The sequence below is a fragment of the Salarias fasciatus genome, chromosome 18, assembly GCF_902148845.1.
Source record: "Salarias fasciatus chromosome 18, fSalaFa1.1, whole genome shotgun sequence".
Lineage (NCBI taxonomy): Eukaryota > Metazoa > Chordata > Actinopteri > Blenniiformes > Blenniidae > Salarias > Salarias fasciatus.
The window spans coordinates 30,380,975-30,396,887 of NC_043762.1; the positions used below are offsets into that span (position 1 = coordinate 30,380,975).

The 15,913-nt window shown below is 47.5% G+C and overlaps 1 pseudogene; it reads right to left on the bottom strand.

Moving 5' to 3' along the window:
- Positions 1-3,883: 3,883 nt before the first annotated feature.
- LOC115406148 (ATP-sensitive inward rectifier potassium channel 15-like) lies at positions 3,884-4,878 on the bottom strand (annotated as a pseudogene).
- Positions 4,879-15,913: the final 11,035 nt, after the last annotated feature.

Sequence of the window (15,913 nt, forward strand, 5' to 3'; positions counted from 1 at the left end):
TTCCTGATTGTTATTTTAAACAGTGTATAAAACCCCTCAAACTCATGACTGTGACTCTATATTTTCTGTTGACAGGGAAAGTGGCTCAGCTGGTGGAGCCAGATGAGCCGGTGGAGCCTGCAGAACCAGTAGTGCGTCTGGAGCTGGTAGAGGCCGTTGAACCGGCGGAGTCCGTCGAACCGACTCTAGCTGGCGACTCTGGTAAAGTTTCATAATCGACTTCTCTCTTTTGTTGAATCAGAACACATGGTTTAATACTGGCTGTCAGTTTTCGTCGCATGAATTGAAATTAATTAGACTCTGTCTTTTTTTGAGATGTGCTGCTGCATCTGAATGGTGATAATGAGGCTTTTCCTCGATTGATCTCTTGCAGAATCAAGAGTTTCCCAGGCCGCCGTCCCCAAACCAGACCCTGTGGATGAAACCATCCACCTGCGCCCACAGGGTCTGGCGCTCTGGGCTCAGGGATGTCGTGGGTGGTCTCTCGCTGGCGACTCTGGTAAGTTCTCCTCCTGAGCTAAGGAAACTCATCATGGAAGAAAAATCTTTTTTTTTTTTCTGTCTCAGATTGTATGTAAAACATATTTCTTCCTTGATTTCTTTCTTTTGTTGAAGCAGAACACGTGAAGAGACGAAAAGAGGCCAGAGCGAAAGCAGCAATGGAGCAACACAGGGTAAAGCCAGGTGAGCTGATGGTGTTCGATACCAAACCTGCGTGACGCAAACACACGTTTCAATTTGATTGTTTCCTCAAAATCAGAGCAGATCAGAGCAGCTTGACTTGCTGATTGTTATTTAAAGCACTGTGTTAAAAACCCTCAAACTCAGTACTGTTACTCTACATTTTCTGTTGACAGGGAAAGTGGTTCAGCCGGTGGAGCTTGTGGAACTGGTGGAGCCTGTCAAACCAGTGGAACCAGTACAGCCATTGGTAACACCACCACAGGTGGAGCCTGCAGAATCAGTGGTTCCACTGGAACCGGTAGAGCCTGTGGAGACAGAAGAGCCGGTTCAGCCGGTAGAGACAGAAGAGCCGGTGGAGACAGAAGAGCCGGTGGAGACAGAAGAGCCGGTTCAGCCGGTAGAGACAGAAGAGCCGGTGGAGACAGAAGAGCCGGTTCAGCCGGTAGAGACAGAAGAGCCGGTGGAGACAGTAGAGCCGGTAGAGACAGAAAAGCTGGTGGAGACAGAAGAGCCGGTAGAGACAGAAAAGCTGGTGGAGACAGAAGAGCCGGTAGAGACAGAAAAGCCGGTGGAGACAGAAGAGCCGGTGGAGCCGGTGGAGACAGAAGAGCCGGTGGAGACAGAAGAGCCGGTGAAGACAGTTGAGCCGGTAGAGACAATCGAGCCGGTGGAGACAGAAGAGCCGGTGGAGCCGGTAGAGACAGAAGAGCTGGTGAAGACAGTTGAGCCGGTAGAGACAATCGAGCCGGTGGAGACAGTAGAGGTGGTGGAGACAGAAGAGCCGGTGGAGACAGAAGAGCCGGTGGAGACAATTGAGCCGGTAGAGACAATCGAGCCGGTGGAGACAGAAGAGCCGGTGGAGACAGTAGAGCCGGTAGAGACAGTAGAGCTGGTTCAGCAGGTAGAGACAGAAGAGCCGGTGGAGACAGAAGAGCCAGTGGAGACAGAAGAGCCAGTAGAGACAGAAAAGCCGGTTGAGACAGAAGAGCCGGTGGAGCCGGTGGAGACAGAAGAGCCGGTGGAGACAGAAGAGCCGGTGGAGCCGGTGGAGACAGAAGAGCCGGTAGAGACAGTCGAGCCGGTGGAGACAGTCGAGCCGGTGGAGACAGTAGAGCCGGTGGAGACAGTAGAGCCAGAGGAGACAGAAGAGCCGGTGGAGACAGAAGAGCCGGTGGAGACAGTAGAGCCGGTGGAGACAGTAGAGCCGGTGGAGACAGAAGAGCCGGTAGAGACAGTAGAGCCGGTGGAGACAGTAGAGCTGGTTCAGCCGGTGGAGATAGTAGAGACTGTGGAGCCGGTGGAGTCGGTTAAAAAGTCGAGCCGTTGGAGCTGGTTGAGGAAACTGTTCAGCTGTTGCAGCGGGAAGAGGCGGAAGAGCTGGAAGAAATGATTTCTATCCACTTCGCTCAGCTGGACAGAAATTTGGAAATGAAAACAATGGAAAGGAAAGTGGGAACGGAGAAAAAGAAGACAGAGGGAAAGAAGAAGAAATTCAGAACAAATTTAGGATAGAAAAGAAAAAAAGAGGGCTACATTCCAGGCATATTTAGGTTAAACCAAACCAAAAAAAAAAGACAATTTCTAGGCACAATTCAATTAAACCCCCCAAAAAATTTGAAGAAAAAAAGGCACAAATAGGTTAAAAAAAAAGTGTCTTTTATTAAGGAACAGCGACGCTGGAAAAGAAGAAGAATGGAGTTTGTGTCACAATGTGTGTGTGTGTGTGTGTGTGTGTGTGTGTCTGCGTGTATGTGTGCATTGAGGAAAAAGAATTAAAAAAAAGAACATTATAAATTGACCAAGACTGCAGGATATTTTGTCCAAGGTTGTTGCTCATATTCTACGTATTCAGTAGAGTTGTACAGTCTGACAGACAAAACCAAAAGCTTCCTGCACCCGTTCATTAATTACAGTGAGAATGTGTGTGTCGCTCCAGTCCATCAGAGCAAATATCGGATGTCTAGCTGCTGATAGACAAGCAACAAAGAAAAGTTGTTCCATATCAAAAATAACAACAGAATTATTGCTAAATGTAGTTTATTGTCTCTGACAGAAAAAGATGAGATGTTGTTTGGATCAGAAACACTCGTCTCCAGTTTGCTGGTCGCTCCACCATGTTTCCATAACAAACCCTGAAAGCCTGAACAGCGGAGCTGCTGGAGGAACGAGTTTTGTCCTTGAAGAGGCTTCTGCTTTTAATCTGTGTGAGCACAGAGCAAACCCATTCATTCAGAACCTCCTGCGTGATCAAGGAGCTTAAATCACTTCAGTTTATTGAAAGGCAAGAAGCACAATCTGTATTGTGACATTTGGCAAATTCAGTTAACTTTTCATTCGTGTATTTTTCAAGAGTCCACAAGCCAATTCACAGATACGCATGAATTATTGATTTCACGTTTAATGATAGGATGATCAACATTCTGAAACAGGTATCAACTGAAATGACTGGATCAGACTGTAACTGGGTTTTTATTTCAAGGTAGAAAAAAGCACAAATGCAGAGATTTAAATTTAAGACGTGAACTCTGGTGGATTAGCTTAAACTTTTCTAATTCTCACACATTTTTGTGTCATGGTGTGTCAGGTGGAAGGACCCAGGCGCAGGCAACAGGCACGGTTGGAAAGGGTCTTTTATTCCGAAAACTCAGGAAAAGGCAAACACAGCTGAGGTGCAGGCAGGGACACGGACACAGGAAGACAGACGCACAAGGAGCCGACAAGACGCACCAGGAGAGCAGGACTTAAATAGGGGGGCAGGACAGGTGGAGCACATTAGGGAGATAACGAGACAGACCAGACAGGAGCAGGCAGGTGACCAGGCAGGAGAACATGAGGGCAGACCAACACAAAACAGGACCCGAGCGCCCCCGCATGGGTGCAGGGGCACAGGGTGTGACATTTTGTGGTAAAGGTGTGTACATTTTTGTGGTTTTTGCAATGAATAAAGTTGCTGAACACATTAAATACATTCCCTTTCACATCTATGTCTTCTTCTGCAGAGAAACGTCCAACGGGATGCTATTCTGTGAACTCCACTGACGCTGTTTTGTAGTTTTAGATCACTTTATCTTATATATCCCTTTCAACTACAAATCACATTTCACTGGTCAAGCTGCTACAAATTTCTCCTGTATTTTATGTTTTCTATTCAGTCTCTTTGTTACCTAAAAAACATTTCATTGCCTTCCTGATAAACAGTTTACTCCTTCTTGTAGTCCTCTAGTTTCAGCTTCTCCGTGTTGTTGCTGATGAACGCCGGGTCGTTGCTCGCCTGCACAAGAACTTGAAGTCGGCCACGTAGCGGTCGCTGGGCGTGCTGAACAGCACCGGCTTGAACTCGTAGCCTCACAGGATCTCCTGCGGGACGTAGGAGGTGCGGCTCTGACTCGTGGCCGCCGTGGACTCCATGGTGGCGTTGAGGGTGACGAGCAGCTCGAAGTCGCGGGTGAGCAGGTTCTCCGCTGTCAGGCCGGACAGGGGTCTGCGCTCGTCCAGGACGTGGTAGAAGGTGAGAGGCAGGATGAGGAATGGGCTCTCGCCGCTGGAGTCCATGTGGAAGTCCACCGAGCTCTCCTCCTCCGTCACGTTGGACTGGAACAGCTTCCCCGTCAGCTGGCACTGGATGAGCAGGCTCTAACTCATGTTGGCCACCCTCAGCATCAGGCACAGCTGGCCCCGGCGCCGGCACACCACCGCCGACTGGCTGAACTTGATGGTCTCCGCCCGCTTCTTGGGCCGTGCCAGCTTGGCCAGGAAGGCGCCGGTGACGAAGATCTCGGCCAGGCCGGTGATGACGAGCTGGGCCACCGGGGTGAAGATGGCCAGCGGGCGCTCCTCGGAGATGCAGCGGAAGCCGTAGCCGATGGCGGTCTGAGATTCAAGTGAGAAGAGGAAGGCCCCCGTCAGCGTCTCCACGTTCAGAACGCAGGGCGTGTGGTTGGAGCTCAGGCCTGGCTCGAAGTCGCTGTTCCCCATGCCGGTGAAGTAGAAGATGACCCCGAAGATGAACCAGGTCATGATGAAGGTGCAGGCGAACAGGGTGAGCTTGTAGCGCCACTTCATGTCCACCACCGTGGTCCAGATGTCGTGCAGGTACAGCTTCACCATGCCGTCCACGTTGTCGATGCGCATGTTGTTGTGGCCGTCCTTGTTGACGATCCTCCTCAGGACCGCCGACTTCCCGCTGGCCATGCTGCTCCCAGTCAGAGGAAGATGAATGAACGGAGGTTTGGCTTCGGCTTCAGCCGCAGACGAGCTGACGGAGCAAGAAGAGGAAGAGGAGGAGCGTTGGACCTTCGTTTGAATGATGCACACAAGCTTAAAATCTGACCAGGAATAGGTTTAGAATTCCTCACGAAGCTGTTAATTTTAATATGAAAGGCACATCTCAGTTGCAAGTTTATAATAAAAAAAACATTGTTTCAATAAAATGCATTCAAGTAAATGTGAAGGTCACCATTTGGACAGTGTTTCCTTCTTCTAAACTGATCTCATGAGCTGGATATGACAGAGACGATCTAATCGAGGGTCTTCGGGAGGAGGTTCCTCCACCCTCAAACAGCTTGACCAACTCCACACCTACTCTGTCTCGTGCCAAATAATCCATCCAGTGTTTTTCAGATACTTTAATATTAGTGTTTATTATAACATTGAAGCGTATTTTCTCCATTTGGTTCGTTTCCATTACAATCACAGGGAATTCTGTTCTAAATTGTGTTAAAAGAAAAAAAAAAAATCCTGATCACTAATCAGTAATTAAATAACAAGAAGTTCTGACAGGAAAAGACGTTGTCCAACCCTGAGAGTTGAATTTTCCACTGATAATCTGATTTCCCTTTTATCACACAGTAGTCTTTATTACTGTTATGTTGTGTATTATTGTGTCAAAATTGCAAAATCAAGGAAGAACAAAGTGTATACTGACTGCAGTTCACCTTGAGACTAGGACTACCTTCAGATCTTCTGGAAATATGAAGAGTTGAATGAATTTGTATGAAAATACAGAATTAGTGGATTAAGTATTGCACAGAGCCGTCACGGCGTCCACATCCCGACAGAACAAAGTGACTCTTGACAAAGTTGAAAGTTAACCTGGCGGTGAACCATTGCAGGAGCATTTCTAATGATTGATAAATCTGTGTGGCGCTCACCTCCTGCTCTGCTGCGCCTTCCAGCGGAGCTCAGATTTAGCCTCCTCCTGTCTCGGTGTGACAGTCGCCGTGTGAGCCGAGGCCGAAGCGGCTCCACAGCATCTAGTTCAGTGTCTTCTTCCTCCTGTTGTCCCGAGCTGTGAACCCTGAACTTTGGCACGCTGCTGCTCGGGCCGGACGGGAGATGAGACACAAAGCCGGGCTGTAAACGCTGATCTGCATGTGGGTTGGCTTTTTGTTCTCTCCACCTTCCTCCACCTGCACACAGGTGGGAACTACAACCCCTGAACACAGCAGCGTGTCGTGATTGTTGTTGCTTTATACACACACACCCAGGTTCACTGCTGCCTCCCGGCTAAAGGACTGAAGGACAAACCTGAGATATCGGCCGCTCTCTTTCTGTGTCACAGACACATGAAGTCCAGGATGAGCAGACATTCAATGAAACACGGAGAAACAACGTCAGAAAGCAGCAGGAAAAGAAATCAGTTCACCTGAAGAAGAGAAGAAGGTGTTTAAGTTTCAACGCAACTATAAAGAAATAAAAGGAGCTCAAGTATTGACCGGTCTGGGCAGTAAAAGGAGAAAGAAAGAGTCTGGGTTATTGTCATAGGAAGTTAACAGCAATTTAAATGGTTAAAGTGTGAATGAAGCTGAAAAACCAAACAAGTGGTGAGTAGAAAATCAGTCTGAAACGAGTGTTTCTGTATTATTGTTACATGAAGAGGACGAATAAAGAGGATTAATTTGTTCTAATTAAGAAGAAAATGGTTACAAATTGAAAGTAAAAGTCTGAGCGATGAAAGAAGCTTACAAAATCCATCCATCCATCCATCCATTTTCTACCGCTTATCCGGGCCGGGTCGTGGGGGCAGCAGTCTCAGCAGGGATGCCCAGACTTCCCTGTCCCCAGACACTTCCTCCAGCTCCTCTGGGAGGATCCCAAGGCGTTCCCAGGCCAGCCGAGAGACATAGTCTCTCCAGCGTGTCCTGGGTCTTCCCCGGGGTCTCCTCCCAGTGGGACATGCCCGGAACACCTCCCTAGGGAGGCGTCCAGGAGGCATCCTAAACAGATGTCCGAGCCACCTCAGCTGCTCCTCTCGATGTGGAGGAGTAGCGGCTCTACTCCGAGCTCTTCCCTGGTGACTGAGCTCCTCACCCTATCTCTAAGGGAGCGCCCAGCCACCCTACGGAGGAAGCTCATTTCGGCCGCTTGTATCCGGGATCTTGTCCTTTCGGTCATGACCCAAAGCTCATGACCATAGGTGAGGGTGGGAACGTAGATTGACCGGTAAATCGAGAGCTTCGCCTTTCGGCTCAGCTCCTTCTTCACCACGACGGACCGATACAACGACTGCATCACTGCAGCTGCTGCACCGATCCGCCTGTCAATCTCACGCTCCATCCGTCCCCCACTCGTGAACAAGACCCCAAGATACTTGAACTCCTCCACTTGGGCTAGGGTCTCTCCACCAACCTGGAGGGGGTAAGCCACCTTCCTCCGGTCGAGGACCATGGCCTCGGATTTGGAGGTGCTGATCCTCATCCCTGCCGCTTCACACTCGGCTGCGAACCGCCCCAGTGCATGCTGTAGGTCCGGGTTTGATGAAGCCAACAGGACAACATCATCTGCAAAAAGCAGAGATGAAATCCTGTGGTTCCCGAACCGGACCCCCTCCGGCCCCTGGCTGCACCTAGAAATTCTGTCCAGAGAAGAACCGGTGACAAAGGGCAGCCCTGCCGGAGTCCAACATGCACCGGGAACAGGTCCGACTTACTGCCGGCAATGCGGACCAGACTCCTACTCCGGTCATACAAAGACCAGACGGCCCTTAACAAGGGGCCCCGGACTCCGTATTCCCGGAGCACCCCCCACAAGACACCACGAGGGACACGGTCGAATGCCTTCTCCAAATCCACAAAACACATGTGGACTGGTTGGGCAAACTCCCACGAACCCTCGAGCACCCTATGGAGGGTATAGAGCTGGTCCACTGTTCCACGACCAGGACGAAAACCGCATTGTTCCTCCTGGATCCGAGGTTCGACTATCGGTTGGATCCTCCTCTCCAGTACCCTGGAATAGACTTTCCCGGGGAGGCTGAGGAGTGTAATCCCCCTATATTTGGAGCACACCCTCCGGTCCCCCTTTTTAAACAGGGGGACCACCACCCCGGTCTGCCAATCCAGAGGCACCATCCCCGACCGCCACGCGATGTTGCAGAGACGTGTCAACCAAGACAGTCCCTGCACATCCAGAGACTTAAGGTACTCAGGCCGAATCTCGTCCACCCCCGGTGCCTTGCCACCGAGGAGCTTGCCAACCACCTCAGTGACTTCAGCTTGGGTGATGGACGAGTCCACCTCTGAGACCTCAGCCTCTGCTTCCTCCACGGAAGACGTGGCGACGGGATTGAGGAGGTCCTCGAAGTATTCCTTCCACCGTCCAACAATATCCCCAGTTGAGGTCAGCAGCTCCCCACCTCCACTGTAAACAGTGTTGGCGGAGACCTGCTTTCCCCTCCTGAGGCGCCGGACGGTTTGCCAGAATTTCTTCGAGGCCGACCGATAGTCCTCCTCCATGGCCTCCTGAACTCCTCCCAGACCCGAGTTTTTGCCTCCACAACTGCTCGGGCTGCAGTTCGCTTGGCCTGCCGGTACCCGTCAGCTGCTTCGGGAGTCCCATGAGCCAGCAAGGCTCGATAGGACTCCTTCTTCAGCTTGACGGCAGCCCTTACTTCCGGTGTCCACCACCGGGTTCGGGGGTTGCCGCCACGACAGGCACCGGAGACCTTACGACCACAGCTCCGAGCAGCTGCTTCGACAATGGAGGTGGAGAACATGGTCCACTCGGACTCAATGACCCCAGCCTCCCTCGGGACATGAGAGAAGCTCTCCCGGAGGTGGGAGTTGAAAGCCATGCTGACAGAGGGTTCCGCCAGACGTTCCCAGCAGACCCTCACAACACGTTTGGGTCTGCCAAGTCTGTCCGGTTTCCTCCTCCGCCAGCGAATCCAACTCACCACCAGGTGGTGATCGGTCGACAGCTCTGCCCCTCTCTTCACCCGAGTGTCCAAAACACGCGGCCGGAGGTCAGATGACACGACAACAAAGTCGATCATCGACCTCCGACCTAGGGTGTCCTGGTGCCAAGTGCACTTATGGACACCCCTGTGCTCGAACATGGTGTTCGTTATGGACAAACTGTGACTAGCACAGAAGTCCAATAACAGAACACCACTCGGGTTCAGATCGGGGAGGCCGTGCGATCCAATCACCCCCTTCCAGGTCTCACTGTCGCTGCCCACGTGGGCGTTGAAGTTCCCCAGTAGAACAATGGAGTCCCCAGATGGAGCACTGTCCAGCACCCCTCCCAGGGACTCCAAGAAGGCCGGGTACTCTACACTGCTGTTCGGCCCGTAAGCCGAGACAACAGTGAGGCACCTATCCCCGACCCGAAGGCGCAGGGATGCAACCCTCTCGTTCACTGGGGTGAACTCCAACACATGGCGGCTGAGCTGTGGGGCTATAAGCAAACCCACACCAGCCCGCCGCCTCTCACCGCGGGCAACGCCAGAAAAGTGGAGAGTCCAGCCCTTCTCGAGAGGTTGGGTTCCAGAGCCCAGGCTATGTGTGGAGGTGAGCCCGACTATATCTAGCCGGTACCTCTCAACCTCCCTCACAAGCTCAGGCTCCTTCCCCGCCAACAAGGTGACATTCCATGTCCCTAGAGCCAGTCTCTGTGTCCGGGGATCGGGTCGCTGGGCACCCTGCCGTCGGCTGCCACCCAATCCACACTGCACCCGGCCCCTACGGTTCCCTCGGTGGGTGGTGAGCCCACCGGAGGTCAGGCCCACGTCGTCCCTTCGGGCTGAGCCCGGCCGGGCCCCGTGGGCAAAGACCCGGCCACCAGGCGCTCGCTTACGAGCCCCAACCCCAGGCCTGGCTCCAGGGTGGGGCCCCGGCTGCGCCATACTGGGCGACGTAACGACCTTTGTTCTTTTTCTAATCATAGGGGGTTTTGAACTGCTCTCAGTCTGGCCCGTCACCCAGGACCTGTTTGCCATGGGAGACCCTACTAGGGGGCATAAAGACCCCCGGCAACATAGCTCCTGGGATCATGCGGGCTCTCAAACTCCCCCACCACGTTAAGGTGGCAGTTCTAGGGGGAGGCTTACAAAAAAAAAAAAAAAAAAAACTTACAAAAATTATATATATATTGTATCATTAATCATTCTTGTATCATAAAAACTGGACAGTAATCATATGATACAAATAAATAAAAAACATGAACATTTTAGAGTTCAAGAAAAGAAGCCTACAAATGCCCAAGTAGTACCTTTTAAACCTGAACTGGCTCCATGAACATCTCTCAGAATTCTGACTTTATTCCCACAATTCTTTTTGAAGTTACTCCAACTGACTGGATTTTCTTGTTGCATCTTAGTCATTTTTTTCACACATTTCTAAATAATTTTTCATCTTCTATGAGAGAAAATGACATTTCATCAACCAGATAAAATGTACTGATTTTAAATTGAAAATCAAAAATTAAACCATGCTTAAATTCCAAACCTGTCTGATGTGGTCTGAATAATTACACACTGTAAAAATATATTTAATTTTTTTCCCATTTATACATTCGCTGTTTTGTGGAGACCAGTTAATTTTCTCTTTCTTATCTCTAATATTGTCCTTATCAATTTGAAGTAAAACTTATATAATTAAAATAAATGTATAATATATACATATAATTAGTATTGAAAGCAGTTCAAGTGTTCATCAAAACATAAGAAGTGAGCAAACTTTAAGATGAAGAAATGAAAGAAATGACTCAGATTTGACCGATGAGATGAGTTAAAGTGTTGAATGAAGCTTCAAAAAGGAGAAAATTATCTTCATAAAGAGAAAACAGAAAAGTGTAAAATTACGAAAAAATGAATGACTTCAACCCTCCTATTATGCTCATTTTTTGGGAACAGCAATGATGTTCCTGGGTCAGTTTGACCCAGGTGCATGTTTATCTATCCAAAAGATGTCCAAAACCAAAGAAATCCTAAAAATCATTGTTCGTCTGTCATTATTAACTCAATTACGAGCTATTCTATCAATATTTAGTGCAATGGTGTTCTTTGCCTCTCACAGGTAGTGGTTCAGTTAGGATAATTCACTCATTTTTTTCTGAAAAAAATACATATTCAAACATTTTTTTATTTGTTTCACCACTTCACTTCTTTCCAAAGACCAACAAATAAAGCAATAATTTTAGATGACATTGAAACATAACATTTGAATTTTTCCCTGATTCTTCTCTGGGGCTCCTTCAATTGGATTTCCAGTGTAAACCTGCATGTTCAGTGGTGTTTGCATCACATGCTGCCCAGTTTTTTTATCCCATATTTAGCTGTTTTGGAAGACATGTATTGCCGAAATGGACAGTGACCTCTGAATGCCTCCAGCCTTTCCTCCACTGTGACATGAGGGTCTGGGTTACAGAGTAGTGGAGGTGGTTCGACCCACTTGTCCCACACTGTCCTCAGAGCTCCCAGGTTGTCTCTCCTGTCTACCAGCCCTTGTCTTTGGATTATCAAATCGGATTACTCTGGAGAAAATGTGAGAAGTCTCCAGAGACATTGTGACTGAAAATCTGGCCCTGCCTGTCTCTGCATCCCACAGACTGGCTGTCGATTCATCCTTCGACCTGTAGACCCCTGCCAGGATGAGGAGCCCCAAACACACTCCTGAATGTGTTTTGTCCAACTCCTTCCACTTCTCCCCAAAAACACACCTCAGCCTTTAAAACGGCGATTCCATCGACCTGCTGGTGGATTCGCGGACTTCTGGGAGCAGCTCCAGTTTCTGTCAGGCTCGATCTGTTTCTGTTTTTCCTTTCAGGAATACCTAAACGGCACTTTCCTATCGGCATGTCCTAGCATCCAGTCGACAGCCCCGCCTCGACTTTTTTACCTTTTGGTGCAGCATTGAACACTACGGAGGACGGCAGTCAGTCGTTTGGGTGATGTTAGTCGCTCCAGTGCAGCTTCGATTCCCCTCTTCAGAAAACAGACGACGTGCCGAGTCGTTCACACTACTTCTAGTTTCTTTTCAAGCTGGTGGCATTACAGGGTATACTTCAGTGTGTGATGCTGTGTGTACATATAGCTGAACCTATCAGATGCACTGTATATACAGTATGTTCAGTGTTCAGGTGTGTGACTGCTGCTGTGTCGCCTGACGGTGTGTTCAGGTGTGTGACTGTGTGTTTCACCAGCAGCTGTTAACATTTCACAGGAGTTTGGAGACTCGCGCTCAGTTTTATCAGAGCCTCTCTGCTTTAACGCCCTCCGGCTTCCTCTTCCAAAATGTTCATGTTGCTCTTCAACATTTCAGCGTCATATCTCTGCTTGCTTCCGCCGGATGCCGCCAAAACAATCAGCGCAGAGTGTTTCAAATGTGACGAGGATCCGCTACATGCGCCCCCCCCCCCCTGCTGCGGAACGCACATTTGTGCCCCCCCATACACTTGATATGCCCCCCCTGAGACGAATGTCTGGCAACGGGTCTGCTCCCGGCTGGACAACGTCTCCCTTTTGATAGACTTTTCACTGCAACTACCCGTGCTCGACGGGAACTGGCAGCAAGAGAGACTGATAAAGTTGTGGAGGCAGCAAGACGGCTATTTCGCCCCAACTCCTTCGGAGTAAGTGTTGCTAGCATATACCACCGAACTAGCAAAGTAGCAAAAGCGCAGCTAAATTGCGCTAAAAGTTACTAGGTGTTGTACGGTGATAAACCATTCGTGCTAGAATTATATCCTATGGAATTTAGGGCCACTCATGAGAAAAAACTGAGAGGAGGTGGGATCAGCTTTTACACCTGCCCAGACGAAGGGGACTCTCCCACGAACTCCAGCCCATTTAAAGCGGACCAAACAGTCAAATTTTCTCATGGGTTGCCCTAATACGCTTTTGTGATATCTAGCAAAAATTTTCACTTAAGCCGACACTCCCTTTTTCGTGCTTTCAGGAGGATCTGGTGGCCGAAGAGTAAATACGATCTGGAAAACAGAACTCTTCCTCCTGTCAGGGCCGGGAAATGATGTTCTACCCCCAACAAAGACACTTGATAATTTGATTAAACTTGGATTAGGTAAGTGTGAGCTAAAAGCACATGAAAATTATTACAATGCAACGGGCTATTTTCATAGCTCCACTACTTCCTGATGTTGATATCACTGTGCACATTCATTTCCTTTATTGGCCACACTGTTAATTTCAGGAAGTAGTGGAGCTGTGCAAAGAGCTTATTGCATCCCAGTTAAAATTACAGAAAAAAGTCACCACAATATCAATTTGCATTTCAACTATGAATGTGTGACTCTGCTACTAGAAACAATTTGTACTGATGTTCCATTTTTATTTAAAGGAAAACCTATGAAGGAGTCCCAGGAGGCCAGACACACAAAGTCCAACATCGAGTTGAACTGGACTTCAGCAGAGTTTCAAAATTTTGTTTGCCAAATCTACCCTCACATAAGTCTGAGTTTGGTAGGCTTTCAATTGGCCAGAGCAGGCAAAGGTCGCAGGATTCAAATCCTACATGTGAGTTCAGTGCGGGAGCTGAAAGCAGCAGTGGGCAAAAGCCGCATTTACATTGTACCTCAAGCCAATGTATTGCAGGTAAGTCATTTCATACTCTCCATGGTTTATATTATACTACAATCAAGTGTTCGGTAATGTGTATGCCTGTAAGTGAAGTTATCCTCTCTACTCTTAGGTGACATCCACACCTGCCATTTCAACAACTGCAGATGAGACCGCTGAAGTGGAAAATGTGGTTTCCGACCAGGTAAACCATGTTTAAAATTAATTTACATCTGTTTTCAGTGTTAATATTGTCTCATTTTAATGAATTTGTATTTTGATGTACTTGCTGTGTGATATGTGAGCTGTTATACTTAAAATCATTAGTACATCAGCTTTGTGTGTGTACTATTTGATGGTGTCTTGTGAGAATTCCCTTTTCCTTTTTTTATGTTCTGCTTGAGGCTCTCCAGGAATGGCGAGCAGTGCGAGCCATTCAAGAGCAAGAATACAATGAAAGCTTGTTGGTGGATCAGGAGATGGTAATATTGTCAAGCATACGATGGGTATTTAAATGCCCTTTCAGTAATTAGAAGTACGTTTTCATAACTACTTTTTTGATAGGAGTCGAAGAGACTGACTTATCAGGCCTGTGAAGCAAGTCGTCAAAAGGTTTGTGTTTTTAATGCAATTTTGTTTAACTATTTGAAGATTTTTTTTTCTTAAAAGAGAAATCACTTTTCAGGCTATTGAGGCAAGACGTCAGCGGATGGCTGGATGTGATGAACCCTCAGATGGGGTGTTATTGAAATTTAAATATCCCAATGGACAAATCACAATGAGGAAATTCAACTTGTCTGATCAAATTCAGGTGATTAATGTTCACCTCAAGAATCTTCGCTTTTGTTCGGTCTAAAACTTTCATGGTAACACTGTCTCATATCTTTTTAGATGTTGTTTGACTTTGTTGGACAAGATGATATTGCCAGTGAAATCTTTGTGGTTCAGGAGGCCACATCATCAAAATCAATCTACTTCCTCTGGGTCAATCATGGATCATGGAATACAATCATCCGCAGTTCTATATGTGTAGTGGTTGTCTACTGAGGATGTACAGGTAAATGTTTATTGTATTTTATTTGTCTCACATTTTGGATTTTCCAAGCTCATTAATTTTTTTTTCTCTTTGTCTTAAGATATATCTTTCAGATCAACAAAATGGCAGCACTCATGGCCGACACCACACGATGCCCACTGTGCCCTCTCTTTGCCTGATGCCCACCTCTCCTCAGCCAGCTATCGCTGTGCCCGCTGACGAGCCGATGCCTGCTGTGCCCTCCTCTCAGCCATCACTTTTTGAGTCTTCCACTCAAGCACTGGTCTCTGAGCCTTCTTTTGTGCCTCTATCCCCTTGGAACTCATACTCTGAAGAATAATTTTCATGACTAACCATCACTCCCTCTTTCATCTTTCCAGGAACCAATTGTTTTTGACGATGAAGATGATACAGTTGCCCAAAATCTGTCTCCCACATCAACCAATCACATCAAAGGGGGACCTGTGGATGAGTATGTTTTTTTTGTATATCAGCTTGACTTTATATGGTTTCTGTATGTACGTGTATGTTTTCCCTTTGTATATATCCTAAAGGCTACACTTAACTAAAGTGAGCAGGATCACAGTCTAAGTCTTCATATTCATATTTAGCATATGAACAAAACTCATGAAATTATTTTGGTTGCAGGACTGCTCTACAGACCGTATTGGAAAAACTGGTCAGCCAAGTTGATGGCAACTTGTGTCCTACCAGCAACCAAATAAATGTCTGCCGGAATAATGTTTTAATGTGTAGCCTGCGAGCTTTCAAAAGAAGGAATTTCAACCCTGAAGCTAAACTGGATGTAGTGTTCGTGGATGAAGATGACAATGGTGAGGGGGCGGTTGATGAAGGCGGTCCAACAAGAGAGTACCTAAGGCTATTGATGAGAGCCATCCACCAGTCAAACATCTTTGAGGGACATAAAGACCAGCAGTTGTGTCTTGATACTAAAGGTAAGTTATTACCACATGACTGTCCTGATTCAACTGACAGAATTCCAAGATGTAGATGCACCTCATATCTATGCTGTGTTTAACTTGACCAGGTGCCATATTTCTTACCTTTTGTTTGTGTGGCATATATATATATATATATATATATATATATATATATATATATATATATATATATATATATATATACATATATATATATATATATATATATGTGTGTGTGTGTGTGTGTGTGTGTGTGTATACATATACATATATATAGATGTATTATAAAGTCCTTGAACAAGATGCATGAATAACGCCACAAGGATGTTTTCACCACCATGGTCAGATCGGACTCTTGATGGTAGACCATAGAGGCATGTTGCTTTCAAAAAATGTGAAAGCACTGTTGTGGCACGGTTGTCGGTGCTGCAATTAAGGTACGTGATCAGACGGGAGTAT